Here is a 16179-nt window from a genome sequence, read left to right as displayed (position 1 = left end):
CATTCAATTAGCTTTCTACTTCACAAATTACAAGCTACAACTACTGATGAATTGGGTTTTGATAGCAGGTGTACTTCAGATCCGCTCTTTGCACATAGTTCTCCATATGTCCACCGTTTTCACACACCTTTTCCAACATAAAGTGCTTAATAGAATCACTCTCTCACACATTGATTCTGTGCTCGAACTGATTCAGCTCGTTAGGTGTGACTGGAGCGGCTATAATTAGCTGCCCCAGTGCGTGGGTGGCGAACGAGGTAGGGAAGTGAGGAAAATGTGCTTTTGATGCCTGCAGAGCACAATTTAAACGCATTTCCTTTTATCGGGACTGGATTGAGCCCTTCTCGAGTGTCAGGCTACCAGCTGCAATAACAGATAGATTGTTAGCACTTACTGAGGTAGCCATGTGTCACCACAGTCTAGCGATGACACAAACTTTATGCCTCTGCCTGAAAATTATCATCCAGTGTAATTCTCCCACTATAAATGTAATTCGACAAAAGTATTAGCAGGTAAGTCAAAAGAACAACTGCTTTCATAGATGTCACAGAAATAAAACTGAAAAAAAAAACTACATATATATATATATATATATATAATTGCTTCTTTGTGTGCTTTGGAGTTTCTGTGCTGATAATTATTTTTTGCAAACCGATAAAAGCTGGGTAGCTCTTGAATTGCTACAAAATAAAGCTGTATTTCCCTCAGCATACTGGTTGTAATGTTGACACGTTGAGATGCCATGAGACCTAAATTCTGAACATCATGGCATGGAGTGCATCCCAGTTTTCCATGTCTGGCATATAACCATTCATTTTATCTTTTAAACTGGTTATATTGATCCTGTGTCCAGACAGAGGGATAATCAGTAGCCCAGCATCATGACCTGTTTGTTCTGAAGATCCTGCAGCTTCCACTTCCTCTTCCTAACATGGCGCCTTCATCAGTTCATTTTAAATCCTGCATCGTATTCAAAAACAATCCAATTACTATTTATAATAATGTCACCAAAAGCTGCTAATGCTGCTCATCTGATGGCTACTCATCTAATGGGCGTAACCCCTTCCCCTGGGTTATGACATCACTACGCCGTCACTACCGCCCTGAGCCGCCAGAGATCCCAGCCCCTGGGCGTCACGGCCGCTCCCTTCAGCCGCTGCCTGTCCCCGCGCCAAGGCGGCGCGCACCACAGCAGCTGCCTGTCCCTGCGCCGAGGCAGCGTTCGTCACAGCCGCTGCCTGTTTCTGTGCCCGCTCCAGAGTTTGCCAGTTTGGCTCCGCTTCCTGCGCTGGCGTTGTCCGCCGGATCCGCCTCCAGGGGCACGCTTCCTACGTCGGGGACGCCCGCTGGACCCACCTCTAGCGGTTTGCCTGCTGCACCGTGGCCGGCCCCCAGACCTCCCATGAGGTATCCTTCTGCTGCACCTTGTTTGTTTTTTCTGGACTAGTATTCTAGTTTTGTTCCCTGTGGACGTTTTGCCCTCCCTCCATCGCCCCTCCGCCCGCCCTGATTGGGTTGTTTTTCTTCTTTTGGGTGTCTAGTAGCCGCCTTTGAGTGGGAGGTACTGTCAGGATCTGTGTTTTCTGTGTATTTATTTTGAGGCTTCTCTGTGGTTATTTAGTTCTGTTCCCCTGTGAGTCTCTGTGCTGTCCTGTCCTGATTGTTCCCAGGTGTGAATACCCTCCTCGTGTATTTAAGTCCACCTGTTGTCTTTGTTCCTCGTCAGGTCCTTGTCTAATGTCAATACGTCTCGTTGCTGCACGTCTGGTCTCCTCGGTGCTTCCTGTGTTTCTGGATACCTGTGCTGGATTATTCATTAAATATCTTCTAAAATGTCAGCCTGGGCCTACGAGCGTCTTTCTCACCGCCGACAACCCCACATCATGACAGTGAGAAGCTACTATTCTTTTAAAAACAGATATAAACATTTGTTTACCAGTTGGTTTAATAGTTAAATTACAAGAAAAGTGAAAAACCAACAGACTCATAACCAGTTTACAGGAAAGCATAGAAATGGACTCATTTATCTCCTTCCCGGCTATCACCAATGTGGGCTGCTGACGTTGTGCTGCTGTTGGTGTCAAGCTCTCAGTTACACAGAAAAAGCTGGAAGACATTACATAACCTTTTCGCACGGTACAGATCAAATGTGTTTGAATGGGTCGTTGACAACCCATCGGCGGCACCATTTCTTTATTCTATCATTATGCTAACATGTAAAATTATTAAACCAAAATTGTTTCTTTGTAGCTCTTCTCCAAGCAGGCAAAATTATTTTTAAGTCAAGTATGATTAAAAATTTTAAACTTGATAGAATGATAAAAAATCCTACTTAAATGAATGGTTTTAATATACCATCATCAATCTAAACTTAAAATTTAACCATTAAAATCCCTGTTTTAATCCCTAGCCTCCTGAAATATACCCTTCTGAAGTCCGTCATGGCGCCTCGAATGATTCAGTGATGCAGTTGCAAAGGGTTAATAGTTTGAGTTATGCAGAACTGATTTGACCATTTCCATAGCAACCATCAGAAGCAAGACTTTCCCCCAGAACTGCAGTGACTCCTGGGAGCTATGACCTCATCTATGACATAGATCAAAGAACATCTGAGGTTATGAATGCTTGGATCTCAAAACAGGAGGTTATATCCAAGCATCTCTTTGGTTCATAGCTGTGTGTTTTTCAACGATTTTACATATGGAACAGGTTGTAGCCACTGTGTTTTTCCCTCTGACGTTTGGTGCTGGATATTTGATCACCACAGGGGTAAGGAAGATTTTTAATAAGATCCTTCCTGGGGTAACTTTTGACACCGCTAGTTACAAGGATGAGTCCATCGAGTATGACGAGTTCGATGCTTATCTGTTCAACCCTTCCCCGATTGTTAAACAAACTTCCCCGGCTGGGAAAGTTTGCTGTGGCCCATCAGGCCATTGCGGGAGTTTAGACTCAAATGGGTCTGAAAACTCTCAGCAAACTTCCCCGGCTGGGAAAGTTTGCTGTGGCCCATCAGGCCACTGTGGGAGTATAAAGACAAATGGGTCTGAAAACTCACCGCAAACTTCCCCGGCTGGGAAAGTTTGCTGTGAGTCAGACCATTGTGGGAGTTTTCAGGCCGATCACTCAGATCGGTCTGAAAGCTCATTTCAGACGGCTCTGTCTGAAACCTCGTATCGGACGGTTCTGTCTGAAATGAGTTTTCAGACAGATCTGTCCCCGGCTGGGGAAGTTAGCGGTGCAAAGGAGGCCGTTGAGTCTAAAAGCTCAACCTCTGCGCCGACAAAAGCGGCACTGGAAGACCGGGCCCCAGAGCAAACGTCCCCGGCTGAGGACGTTTGCTCTGGAAAAAGGAGACCGGACTACCAAACTTTAACATCTGTGCTGCAAAAGAGGGCAAAAGAGGAGGATATCTATGGTGTTCGAGCTCTCAACAAATCAAAATACGCCGCCTGCAAAACTTGCGAGGACAGGGCTAAATATCAGCCCAAACGTCAAGATAGAAATTGTTGTCTGTTATCTTAACTTGATAACTTGACCGAGCTATAGTCCTCAAGATTTAGTCATTGTCCCCAAGTTAAATGTGAGGTGAAGCCACAGTTCTCGGGACATTCTCAAAGAAAGTCCCGAGACATTCTTTGAGATAAATTACCTCTATCTCCACATTTATGAATGTTGGAATGAGATTTATTTAGTAAAGTTGGGGAAACATATGTTCTCAACCAACTGTGTTGGATTAACTTGGATTGAGTATTGATAGATTGTGTCTGTGCCTTCAGACAGGCCCTTTGCCATTCCTCGACTGATATATTACATCTCAGATCTTCAGACTATGCCTTTCTTTTGGGTTCTGAGGATGTCTGGGAGCGGGCAGTCGGTACAGCTGTTGCCTTGCAGCAAGAAGGTTCTGGGTTCGATGCCCGGCCCCGGTCTTTCTGCATGGAGTTTGCATGTTCTCCCTGTGCATGCGTGGGTTTTCTCCGGGTACTCCGGTTTCCTCCCACAGTCCAAAAACATGACTGTCAGGTTAATTGGCCTCTCCAAATTGTCCCTAGGTGTGAGTGTTTGTCCTGTGTGTCTCTGTGTGGCCCTGCGACAGACTGGCGACCTGTCCAGGGTGACCCCCGCCTCACCCTTGGAACGATAGCTGGAGACAGGCACCAGCAACCCTCCTGGCCCCTCTAAGGGACAAGGGTGTAAAGAAAATGGATGGATGTCTGCGAGCTCTCTTTGATGCTATTATAGAAGTGTGATATTAGGCACATCTTCAAATGATAATTCGTTGCCAATTTTTCTATAGAAGTAAGAGTAGATAATGTTACGAGATTTTTGGATACTCAAGACAAAACTTCTAATTTGCAGAAATCAAAAAAAAAATTATTTGGGATGTTGAATTTATGTTTTAAATCTTCAAAGCTGATCACAATCCCTTTATCAAATAAGTCTGCGATTTTGCATAAGCCTTTAACATGTCATGTTTTAAAACCCATATCTTTCCTGCCTGGTTCAAATGACATATTGCCCCAGATCGGGGAAAATTGGGATAATATTGGTTTTTCATTTTTGAATTTATGTACATCGTACCATACTCGGATAGTGTTTTTAACAAATGGGTTTGAAGTGTTTTTTAGTAACTCTTTGTATTTCCTTGAGTATAGATATAAGCTTAGGGGCAAGGGAGTGGTGTTTGTATTTTCTATATTAACCCACAACAGAACAGTTGGTGAAAACCAGCAGGATGCACTAGAGAGCTGAGTTGAGTGTTGTTCCAAATTAAGTTAAGGTTTTTTTTTATTTTAGTTAAAAAAAAACCGTCAGGAGGATTAAGGGGTATAGCCTGGAAAAGATATAGGAATTTAGGAAGTACATTCATTTTAAGTATATTTATACGGCCAATCATAGATTCCTCGACTGATATATTACATTTCATATCTATCAAGTGATTCCATTATTTAATTAATCACTGGTGTGTAGTTAGTGCGAACCAGGTCATCTATTTTTGGAGTAGTTTTAATGCCCAAATAATTAAGGCTGTCTTTTGCCCCTTGAAATGCAGTGTGAATTGGCGGATTGCGTCTTTCAGCCTGATTTAAAAGTAGGATGGCGGATTTAGCTTCGTTAAGTTTATAACCGGAAATATAACCAAACTCATTGATAGTTTTAAGTAGTTGAGGGATTGAGCACTTCAGATTAGACAACATTAAAATAATGTCATCTGCAAATAGTCCAATTTTAGATTCAATACTTTTTATTCTGACACCCTGTATGTTTTGATGGTAACACTTTATTTGAAGGGGGTGAATAACACTGTCATAAACATGACATAACACATGTCATGAACATGAATAAGCCTTCATGAATATTTATGACTGTTGTCATAAAGCGTCATTTGGTAAATTATGACACTTTTAATACAAAGTTGACATTATTCAAAATGTCTTTGTTATGACAACTTGACATTAACCAAGAATAATACTTGGTTAATTCTTAATACTTTTATAACAAATTTATAACGGTAATGATTTCTTGGTTAATGTCAAGCTGTCATAACAAAGACATTTTGAATAATGTCAACTTTGTATTAAAAGTGTCATAATTTACCTAATGACGCTTTATGACAACAGTCATAAATATTCATGAAGGCTTATTCATGTTCATGACATGTTTTTATGACAGTGTCATGTCAGTCTTATTCAACCCCCTTCAAATAAAGTGTTACCGTTTTGATTGTTCCTTATGGCAAAAGCCAATGGTTCAATTGCCAGAACAAAGAGGAGGGATGAGAGGGGACACCCTTGATGTGTTCCCCTAGCTAGATTAAATGAATCAGATACAATATTATTCATTATAACTGAGGCTGTGGGTTTATTATAAATTATTTTAATCCAGGTTATGAAATAACTACCCAAGACAAATTGAAATAAAACATTGTATAGATAATTTCTGCATCAAGGGAAAGTAAAGCTGTATCGGGATGTTCATATTTAGCATGGATTATATTCAGCACACGACAGGTACCATGGTGGGTTTGCCGCCCCTTTATAAATCCGTTCTGACCAGGTTCAGAAAGAGATGGTAAAAATTTCTCAAGCCCAAGTGCTAGTACTTTAGATATTATTTTGGTGTCAGAATTTATGAGAGAGATCGGTCGAAAAGATTCACATCTGGTGGGAGGTTTTCCAGGTTTGGGTAGTACTGTTATGATTGCATTTCGTAGAGAAGGAGGTAATTCTTTAAGGGTATAACTTTCTGCAAGCATATTATAGAGGGGCTGTAGTAGTTTGTTTTTAAATATTTTATAAAGGTCCAAAGGGATCGATCCCATCCGGACCGAGTGTTTTTCCTGATTTTAATTTATCTATTGCATTTGAAAGTTCATCTATAGATGTCGGGATATCCAGCTCTGATTTAACTGTTTCACTAAGTGTGGGGATATTTATAGAGTTAAAAAATTAATCAAGTGATATTTGTGATATGTGTCCTTTAGATGTATATAATTTTGAGTAATAATCTTTAAAGAGATTATTTTTTGAGAATCAGAAGTATTTTCATTTCCAGTTGTAATTTAATTTATTGCCCTTTCATTCTGCATAGCTTTAATGCGCCAGGCTAGAAGCTTTCCTGCCTTTTCTCCTTGATCGTAGTAGGATTGTTTCAGCTGGAATATCTCTGATGAAGCTTGGTTAGTAGATAGTTTGTTATATTTTGCCCTTAATATTAGCAGTTTTGTTGCTTTTCTTTAGAATCCTTTAAATTTATCTCAAACTCAGTCTCTTTAATTTGTTCTTCAAGTTTTACCATCTCCATGAAGTTTATATCAGTCTTATTTCTTGTGTAACTTACCATTTGACCTCGTATAAAAGCCTTGAAGGCTTCCCATCTAATAGATGCTGTAGTCTCAGATTTATTAAGGCTGAAATAATCATCAATATTTTCCTCAATATGTTTCAGAAAGTTGGGCATTTGCAGCTGTAATGGAAAGAAACAAATTATTGTAAAATTCAGGGTCGCCTATATTAGGACTATACAGGTTAACCAAAATAAAGTTTTGGTTCATCAGTGAGGTATGGATTATTATGAATCTCCCAACAGGATCAGTAATAATTTTTTTATACAGATAGGCAAAGATTTATGAATCAAAATAGCCACTCCCCCAGCATGTGGAGAAAATGAGCTTGAAAATACTTGACCTGGCCATCTTTTTCTTAGTCTTGTAATTTCGTTTGTAAGTAGATGTGTTTCTTGAATAAAAACCACTTTTGGCTGGTATTGTTTAAGTCTATTCATTACTTTCTTGAGTTTCATCAATTTTCTAAGACCTCTTACATTCCAGGAGATCACATCAATGATGGACTCCGTACTCGTTCGCTTACTGTATATCAGTTCTTAGTTTTTTTGTCTAGGCTGTAGGAATTTGCATTTTACACCTTGAGAACACTAAACATTTACAAATATAAAAAAACTTTCTTGAGATTCTCCACCAGTGGAGATCTCCGACTCCACTTCCCCTCTATTCTGTGACTTGGTTATGCTACTGATCCTAGAAAAACAACAGGAGCAGAGAAAACGTCCACTTAGTCAACTCGCACCACAATTTTAAACTATCAATCCCGATCATGCTATTAAGAAATTACACCCCACAGCTGTGATGGGGAAACTTAGTCGAGACGTACATTATCCAGAAACACCGATCAAATGTAATGTTAATTATTATCAAACCTCGCTAACGCCATTTAGCGTGTTAGTGTGGTTTCCCGTAAGTTTGTTGTCCTATTTTCCGTATAAATTCCTCCACCTCCATCGGAGTGTGAAAGAGAAAACCATTCCCACGGTGGAAGATCCTCATCTTTGATGAATACAAGTCCAACGTTTATATTCAGCTTACGGTTTCACTCGGTCGAACTGTTTCCGTTGTTTCACCACCTCCGCGGACAAGTCAGGGAAGAACATCACATGGCAGCCATTGTGCATCACCTTTCCTTTCAGACGGGCTGCTGTCATCACTCTCATCTTGTCTTGGTGGTTTAGGGATTTTATGATGATCACTCGTGGCGGGGCGCCTGGAGCGCTCTGCCCCTGCAGACTGTGCGCCCGTTCGTTAATGGGGGGAGATGGAAATGCATCCCGCCCCAGAACCTCTGTCAACCAGTTCTGGAGAAAAGTTGCTTTGTCCCCTTGCTCTGTTTTCTCGGGTAATCCCACAAGTCTTAGATTAAGTCTCCGGTAGTCATTTTCGAGCACTTTGTGTCACCTTCAAAGTGAGCTCTTGGATTTTCTTCTTCAAGGATGCTTCTTTGTTTGTTAGCGAGGCAACGCCATCCTCCAGGTCACCAATACGGGTTTCTGCAGAGGTAAGCCTCTCGAGGAACACTCCAATTGTGTCTTTAATTTCTTGGTTTGAAGTTATAATCTCACGTAGCTGCGTGGAGAAATGAGACTTTAAGGCTTGGATTGCTTCCATGAGGTTAGTTTCAGAAACCTGGGAGCTAGCGCTAGCCCCCTCCATGTGCTAGGTTTCCACTTTGCTGCTAGCGTCATCTTCGGCTCCCTCTTTGGTGGTTGTTTTCACTTTTAACTTGTTTTTAATCGGCATCTTGGAATATTGAATTGAGTCTTTAACTTATATTCTTACAAAAATAACTTAGCAGTGGTGTAAATATCCAAAGAAAGGATGTGTTGGTCGGAACTCAGATCTCCGTAGTAATGGGCTATCTGAATCCAGGCTTCGAGGCTTGTACCGAGTAAAAAGGGGGCGTGGCCGATGAAGCACCGCTTCGAGGCTTGTGTCGTCTTGCTGAAAACCACGTGACTGGGTCACGTGACTGCTTCATTTTGCGTGTCGGTTTTCAAAATAAAAGCGCGATGAGCCTTGATGTGTCATGGGTTGTTCATTTGGTCACGCATCAGAGGATATTTGTCTTCAGTGGCCAAATAAAATGAACATTGACCAACATATTCGATGTGTATTGATGGCACTCATAAAAATGTTTGTTACTGGTTTTCTCAATTGTAGATTATGTTGTTTTTTTAATAACTATATTTTTGTGATTTTATGATGTAAATCTCTTTGAACTGCATTGTTGCTGAAACGTGCTACACAATTAAACTTGATTGTCTGAAATGGAGCCAGCAAGAGGAAAATCTGACATCTGGGAATACTTTGAGATTATCCTCACAATAAAATTCTTCTTAGATAACAATAATTAACCCTCCACCTCCCAATTTCTCACCTTCTGCAAAGTTCCACTATTATTTGTAGTCTGATTAGCAAAGATATATCAGTCTTGCACAGCAGAAACAGATTTAATCTTGTTGCAGAACTAAAATTCAACATCTGGCCAAATATGAGGGATCAGAGCCAATTAGAAATCCAAGAAAAAGTGAACGCCCCAACAGACACTGCACTCTCAAGACATTAAAACATCAACTGTCTTTATTGTCAAATCCATCTATGACATAAAAGAAAACCCGACACAACCACTAACGTTCAACATAAACCAGGATTAGATTGGTTACAAATAATTGTAATAATTAAAATATATGACAATTCAATATGGTTTCATTGATTATCCTGTTACTAAACATGAGTTTGATGAAAACTTTGTGACAATATTGCATTTAGTAATTTTTGGAAGTATGATCCAACTGAGTGACAAGACTGCTACAGTTTCACCAGCAGATGTCACTATAGAGCAATGAATGAAGCATCGAGTAACGAACCTTTTTGCAAAGCAAAGGGCTGGAAAGGTTCATTGCTTCATGAGGCTTCATTTGCCCATCACTAGATCCCAGCAACCAAGCAAGACGCCATAACCGGATGTCGCTCCCCCTGATTTTTAGTAAACTTTTGCACAATACTCTATTTAAGATATCAAAAAAGTACATAAGTCATTCATTTAAGATTAAATAAAATGTGTAAGTTATTAACCTTGCTAGCGCATTGACACTCAAGAAGATTAATAAAGTGTGAAAGAACTTACAAGTATTGCTGAAGGCTAAGCTTTATATAAAGAACAGTTGTGGATGTGATGTCTAGCTAACATGGAAAACAAATAATTACTGTCTTCAAACCATTCATTAAATTAGATCAGGGATGCCCAAAGTGGGTCCTTGAGGGCCGGCATCCTGCATGTTTTAGTTCTCTCCCTGGTTTAGCGCACCTGCATCAAATGATGGCTCATTAGAAGGCCTAAGGAGAATGTTTTTTTCTATGCTGCTTTATGGGACTAGTGGCCTTTATTCAGTTTTCAGACAGGAAAGCAGACAGAGAGAGAGCCAGATGGTGGAAGATCTGTCGCCAAGTATCCTGAAGTTGTCGATCTCTGGACTCATAAAACATGAACCATTATCCAGCATGCTGGCCACCCTGGACAAACATTTGTTCACAGCTGTCTAGTAATTTCTGCATTCGTCTATTTATCCATCCAGATTAGTCTTCCAGACCAGAAAAGCTTTCCGGCAAAACCAGATTACCCTAACAGTGTGTAACGACGACATTAATGGGGTGATCTGGCTTTCCTTAAAGCTTTGTGTTAAGATTGGAGAATGTTGGATCAGTTTTGCTTTGATTGAAAGACATCCAGAGCCAAGTTGGAGACCATGAAAATCTGTCACAGACTTCACTGTTGAAATGATGGAGGCTTTTGTACTTTGACCACTTTGAATTGTTTTAATATTCATCTTCAAATTGTTTGAAAGGTTTAAGCATTTCTAACTCAACTGAAAAGACACAATCATGAACGGTCATGCGTAATGGTGGGTGTAGTATTATGGTTTGGCCTGGCTTTACTGCTTCAAGAAAACATCTTGTGGTTAAGGTCATTTTATGACCTTAACCTCAAGCTCCCTTGGACTTTAATGTCCAAAGCACACCGTTCCATCTTTGGATGGTTTAAAAACGCAAAATGTCCACGTCTGGACCTCATCCTGGTTGAGATATTGATGCACGATTTACACAGACTGTTTATTCTCATAAATCCTCCAATGTGAGTCCAACTGGAATAGCTCCTCTGAGCACGCCGAGCCAAAATAAAAAAAAAAAACACAGGTAACAGCTATCTAGGCCCAATTAGCTGACACAGGAAAGAATCGCCTTCGTCACAAGAAGCGATCATAAAGCTATGTGTCATGTTAAAACCGGAGTTCAGATTTTGACTAAAACTGTGTATTCAATGAGAATACAATGTTGGATAGAGTCGTAAGCTGACCGTCTCTTCATGCTGCTGTCTACTCACCTTACACAGTTTAAATAGGTCAATGTGCCGCTTACGTCCACAAATATTTCCCACCAAGTCCGACCTTCACCACTGTTAGTTTTATTAATATCACAAAATGGAGTTAATAATCTTGCTCTAGAAATTCTTTTGGTGACTTATGTCAAGTTATAGAATCACCAAGAGTATTGCAATGCTATCTAAAGATATCCCAATTAGGACTTTTTTTTGTCCAGAATCATTATAGAAAAAGTATTTCCTGATAAAGAGCTGTCTATTCAACACCGCATTGAACCCAATGCTATCCTCCAAAACTTAGTGGTTTTTAAGAGTGATAAAATAACACACTGTTTTCGTCAGAATGACACGATCTACATTACTACTGTGATTGTCTCCCTTAACTCAATCACTAATAATGTTGATGCTGCAGGCTCCATTTTCGCTGACGGTCACAGATATTTTGTCTCTACCCTGGTTTTGACAGGACAGACTTTTGTTTCTAAAGACATTTCTGATGGAGCAACAGCCTTCAGTGAAACTATGCCTACTTAGATCCATTGTCAACTTTAACATGACATTATTGTGTTGCAGATAATTCTGCAGCTTGTAGCCAAGATATGCTCATTATTTTCGAAAACTCTAACTCTTGCACTCAAAATTCAGACAGAGATCGAGCTGCAACAGCCGATCCAGTCTCTTTTTATCTGTGAATATTGTAAGGGTAGAAAAGCATGCAGATTGTCATTCTGACAGAAAAGACTAGACTGCAAAGTCAACCTAATTTTGCAAATCATGGATTCAGAAAGGTCATGATTTTTTTTATATATATTGGTTGCCGCACAGCTCACAGAAACTAACCCAACATCAGCGTATCAACAATAGGCTGAAAGTAGAGCTGCAAGATTATAATGACAATATCAAGATGACTAATCCACCCTTTCGGACTATTTTATAAAGTTGAAACGTCCCCGAGACTTTGTGATATTTAGCATCTCATACACTAAAAATAAATGTCAAATATAGGCATTAAGGCCAGTGGAAGTCTATCCAACAGGCCAAAAATATAATTTGCATCCAGAAGCTACATGCATGACTTGAAATTCAATATCCTGCCAAATAATGTGTTGGAGGTGCCTTATGTGATGGCACACAATTGATACTGAGGATGGAATATATTTTTCAGCTCCAGCTAACTTTAAAGTATATTCAGTTAACTTTCCAATTAGTTACGAAATACTTATTTTTAACTAAGATTTAAGAACCTGTTGTGTGTCATATGTTAATAATAAATAAACAGAACATTTAGACAAGTGTGGCTTGGCACATTTTACATCCAAAACTTAAATCTTTCAACACTTTGAAAGTTAGTCAAACAGTCCAATAATTTGTGAGAATTATTTCGCAATAAATTAGTACTGGTTGGTTTACAGCAGCAGACCTCAACGTGGAAAGGAGTCATTTTTGGTTCCATCCAGGGATCTGCGAACTAAAATTACCTTTTCATTGTCGATCACACAGCTCTGCCTCATTTGTAATTACGCCTGTGTGAACACACATGCATAACCCCATGTCGACATGAGAGCAAATAAAGTTAATGGAGGTAAAAGTGTGCTGCTCGAAAGGGCGAGCTAAATGGAGAGAGAGGCAGTAAGACTCCACAAGGCAAATCTAAAACAGGAAGGAGATGAGAAGGGGAAGATGAGAGTAATGGAGGCAGGAAACAGATGGAGGCTGCATCATTGAATTACATCGCACTGTCTGCAATGAAGTCACGGACACAGACAGGAGAAAGTGGTGAAATAAAGTGAAAGGCGGCATTTAATACTCCATCTACATGTTAACACCTTACATTAATGAGGTTTACTCCTCTTTCTTCATTTTGATACTAGGTTACAGAAACGAAATCCTCTTTAAGATGCAAAACAGAGCAGTTCTCTGGGCCTGAAGTCACATTGTTTAAAGCCAATTAGAGCTAAAACAAAAAAAAAAACTCTTCACATATAAATTAGTGGCTTCCAACACACGCCAAAGGATTTGTACCATTTATTAAATTTAAAATAATTTTTGTTGCAGTTTCAACATTAAGTAGAAAAATACAAATATTTTAAGTCATCAGATGGTTTAGTTCTTTCATGGTAAAGTTTAGGGAGGAAACAGAACCATAGTTAGAGATAAGCCAGTAAACTATATTGTAAATCGTACCATTCCTGAGCTCCCTTCGGTTTGTAAGACCACAGGATAACAGGATGGTACAGTACAGTTAGGATGGAGCTACTGGCGTGACACAACACAGGCCATTGACCGGGAGACAAAAAACAAAAACGTCCTTACTTGCAGCAAGTGGTAGACACACTAGTGTGGTAGGCATTTGGGTTTAACGCCGCCTCCCCAGAGAGAGTCCAAATGGCAACAGGAAGCTCTCCTGAATACCATAAAATAGTGAACCAGACCGCACTGATCAGTGGAAACAAGGCATCGATGACCCAAATATGTAATTGACTCATAAGACACAAAGGGAACTTTCTGGAAGGCATGAGTAAAACCTACACAGCATTACGGAAAACAGAACATCATACTGATGACACACGGTGGCGGTAGTATGGTTGTTTTAAGCTGCTTTGCGATTTCAGGACTTGGATGGCATGATTTCAGGTGGACTTTGCTTATGTGAGAGGACAAGAATCCAAAGCCCTTTAGCAAATTCACTAATGAATGGCTTAAAAGCAGCCCTTTAAAATAAGAGTTTTGGAATGGCCTAGTCAAAGTCTGGAGTTTGACTCCACAGTCTATATGGTTGATATTCTGACTTAGCTCTTAAATGGGCTGTTCATGCTTGAACAGCCCGTAATTCTGCAAAGAAGAGTCCATTGGATTGTTCCACAGCAAAGTGAAAGGCTCACTAGCAGCTGTTGCTAAGCTAGACAGATTCAAAGGGATTTACTTTACAGTCAGGTTGATTTAGACCGCTTGTTGAGGGCTGCACAATATTAGGAAAACATGGGATGTCTGATAATATTGGAAAAATTCTATATAATAATAAAACTTGCAATAGGGAAAGAAATAATTAAAATGTATTCATTTCTGCTTTGGCTTTGTGGCAAACATAGACCCGGGATAATCTCTAATAATATTAATCTCTCCAGGCCATAAAAATAAATAAAACTACTTTTTCCAACTAAGCAAAGTTTTATTGGAAATACTGCTTAAAGCCAACAGCTGCTGTCTTGGGAAATAAAATAAATTAGTATTTTTTTTTATTCTCTTGACCACTTTACCAACCCTTTACTTTCCAAAGCTTTTTATTCGACATTAAACAAGTGTCAAATACGTTACAGAAATAAAGATGTAAGTTGCTAGTACTTATTGCAGTCCAACCCGTTCTTTGAGGTGCAAATAGCGATGAACAAAATAAATACATTGTGCAGATCTACTCTTTTTCCATAAATCATCATTAACAGAATTGATTTTTGTATTTACACTAATTATCTTTGTCTGAAACTAAAATTTGTTTGATTATTTTAAACATGGAGCAGCTTGTAGCAACAAGGTCGTGGGTTTGAATCCCAGCCTGGTGTCTTTCTGCATGTACTACCTGAGTATGCATGGTATCCTCTCCAGGTACTCCGGCTTCCCACAGTCCAAAAACATTACTGTTAGTTTACTTAATACTCTAAAATGCCTTTAAGTGAGTGTGTGCGTGCATGATGGTGTGTCCCGGAGATGGGTTGAGTTCAGAGTGTACCCCGCCTCTCACCCAATCACTGCTGGCGAAAGGCACCAGCCCCCCAACAGCACTCCAAGGGCGATAGAAGGATTTGAAGCATTTCAATGTCGCTGGAGAAAGGAAATGAAATCTCTATGCGTGCAAATACCTTTTTACAGCTCTTAGGTGTTTAAGTAAAAAACAAAGCACAGTGCAGAGTGGGGGCACTGCGCCCTAAAACACATGAGGGATGTTATTCTGTGATTACGCTCACATTATGTGTGATGGTGTAATTCTGGATGTGATGTGGGTGAGTGGCTTCACTGTGATGTAATCCCCCTGTGTAGTTTTGAGGTGACAGCTGATGGATGACATGTTTTACTATTCCGTGAAATCAACACATCATGCAGCAGGACAGGGATTTTGAATTCTCCTCACCTAAACCACTCATTTTTCATTCATCCACATTGAAGTCAAGGTCCTACTGTGTCCTTGTTTGTGTACACCACAGCAAGCATGAAGAGAGAACAGCAAAAATAGCTGTTTTGTCAATGAAAGAGCAGCAGCGGACAAGCGCAGATACTACAGGATGTAGAAATAAGGGGTTGTTTGGGAACCACCAGGGATGACACAATGCTTTCTTAAAGGGAGGAGGGGGTCTAATGGCTCGACTCACACGACTCCTTCTGATCGGGTGTAAACAAACGTGACTCGAGAATTAAAAAAAATAAATAAATCAGAGCATGTCCTTCCTCACCTGCTCTCGTCCCGTCCCTTCCTCCAAAATGGGCTCTTCTGCGGCGGCCGTCTCCTCCTCCGTCTGCATCTTCCTCCCCTTTCCCTGTCTCCTTCCTCCACCTTACAACCGACCACGGGCAGCTCCCACACAGGTAACGTCCGAAGTCATGGGCCTCCCCGGCGGTAACGGCGGAGAAGCAGGGTGCACGGTCACCCCATCCGCCGCCGCAAGTCGGTGTCCGATTTCACGATGGCGGGGCCTGCGGCAAATGAGCCTCATCTGCTGCTGCGGCCGCTGCTGCTGGTGTCCTTCCCGCGTCTCCTCCTCCTCTTCCTCCTCCCGGCGCTGTGACCCCGCTCACAGACGGTGCGGTACCCGCTCCATCCCCCGGCTCCTCCGGCTCTCTGCTTCGAAGGATAAAACGAGAAATGAGAGACCAGGAGGAGCAGCAGCCGCAGTCGGAGCCCGTCGACGCGACTCTGGCAAACGGTTTACCGTCTCAACGGCCGCCGCTCGCGCTCACC

Source organism: Poecilia mexicana, unplaced genomic scaffold, assembly GCF_051168715.1.
Source record: "Poecilia mexicana isolate PSO_F unplaced genomic scaffold, ASM5116871v1 scaffold_18, whole genome shotgun sequence".
Lineage (NCBI taxonomy): Eukaryota > Metazoa > Chordata > Actinopteri > Cyprinodontiformes > Poeciliidae > Poecilia > Poecilia mexicana.
This window is presented reverse-complemented; position numbering follows the sequence as displayed.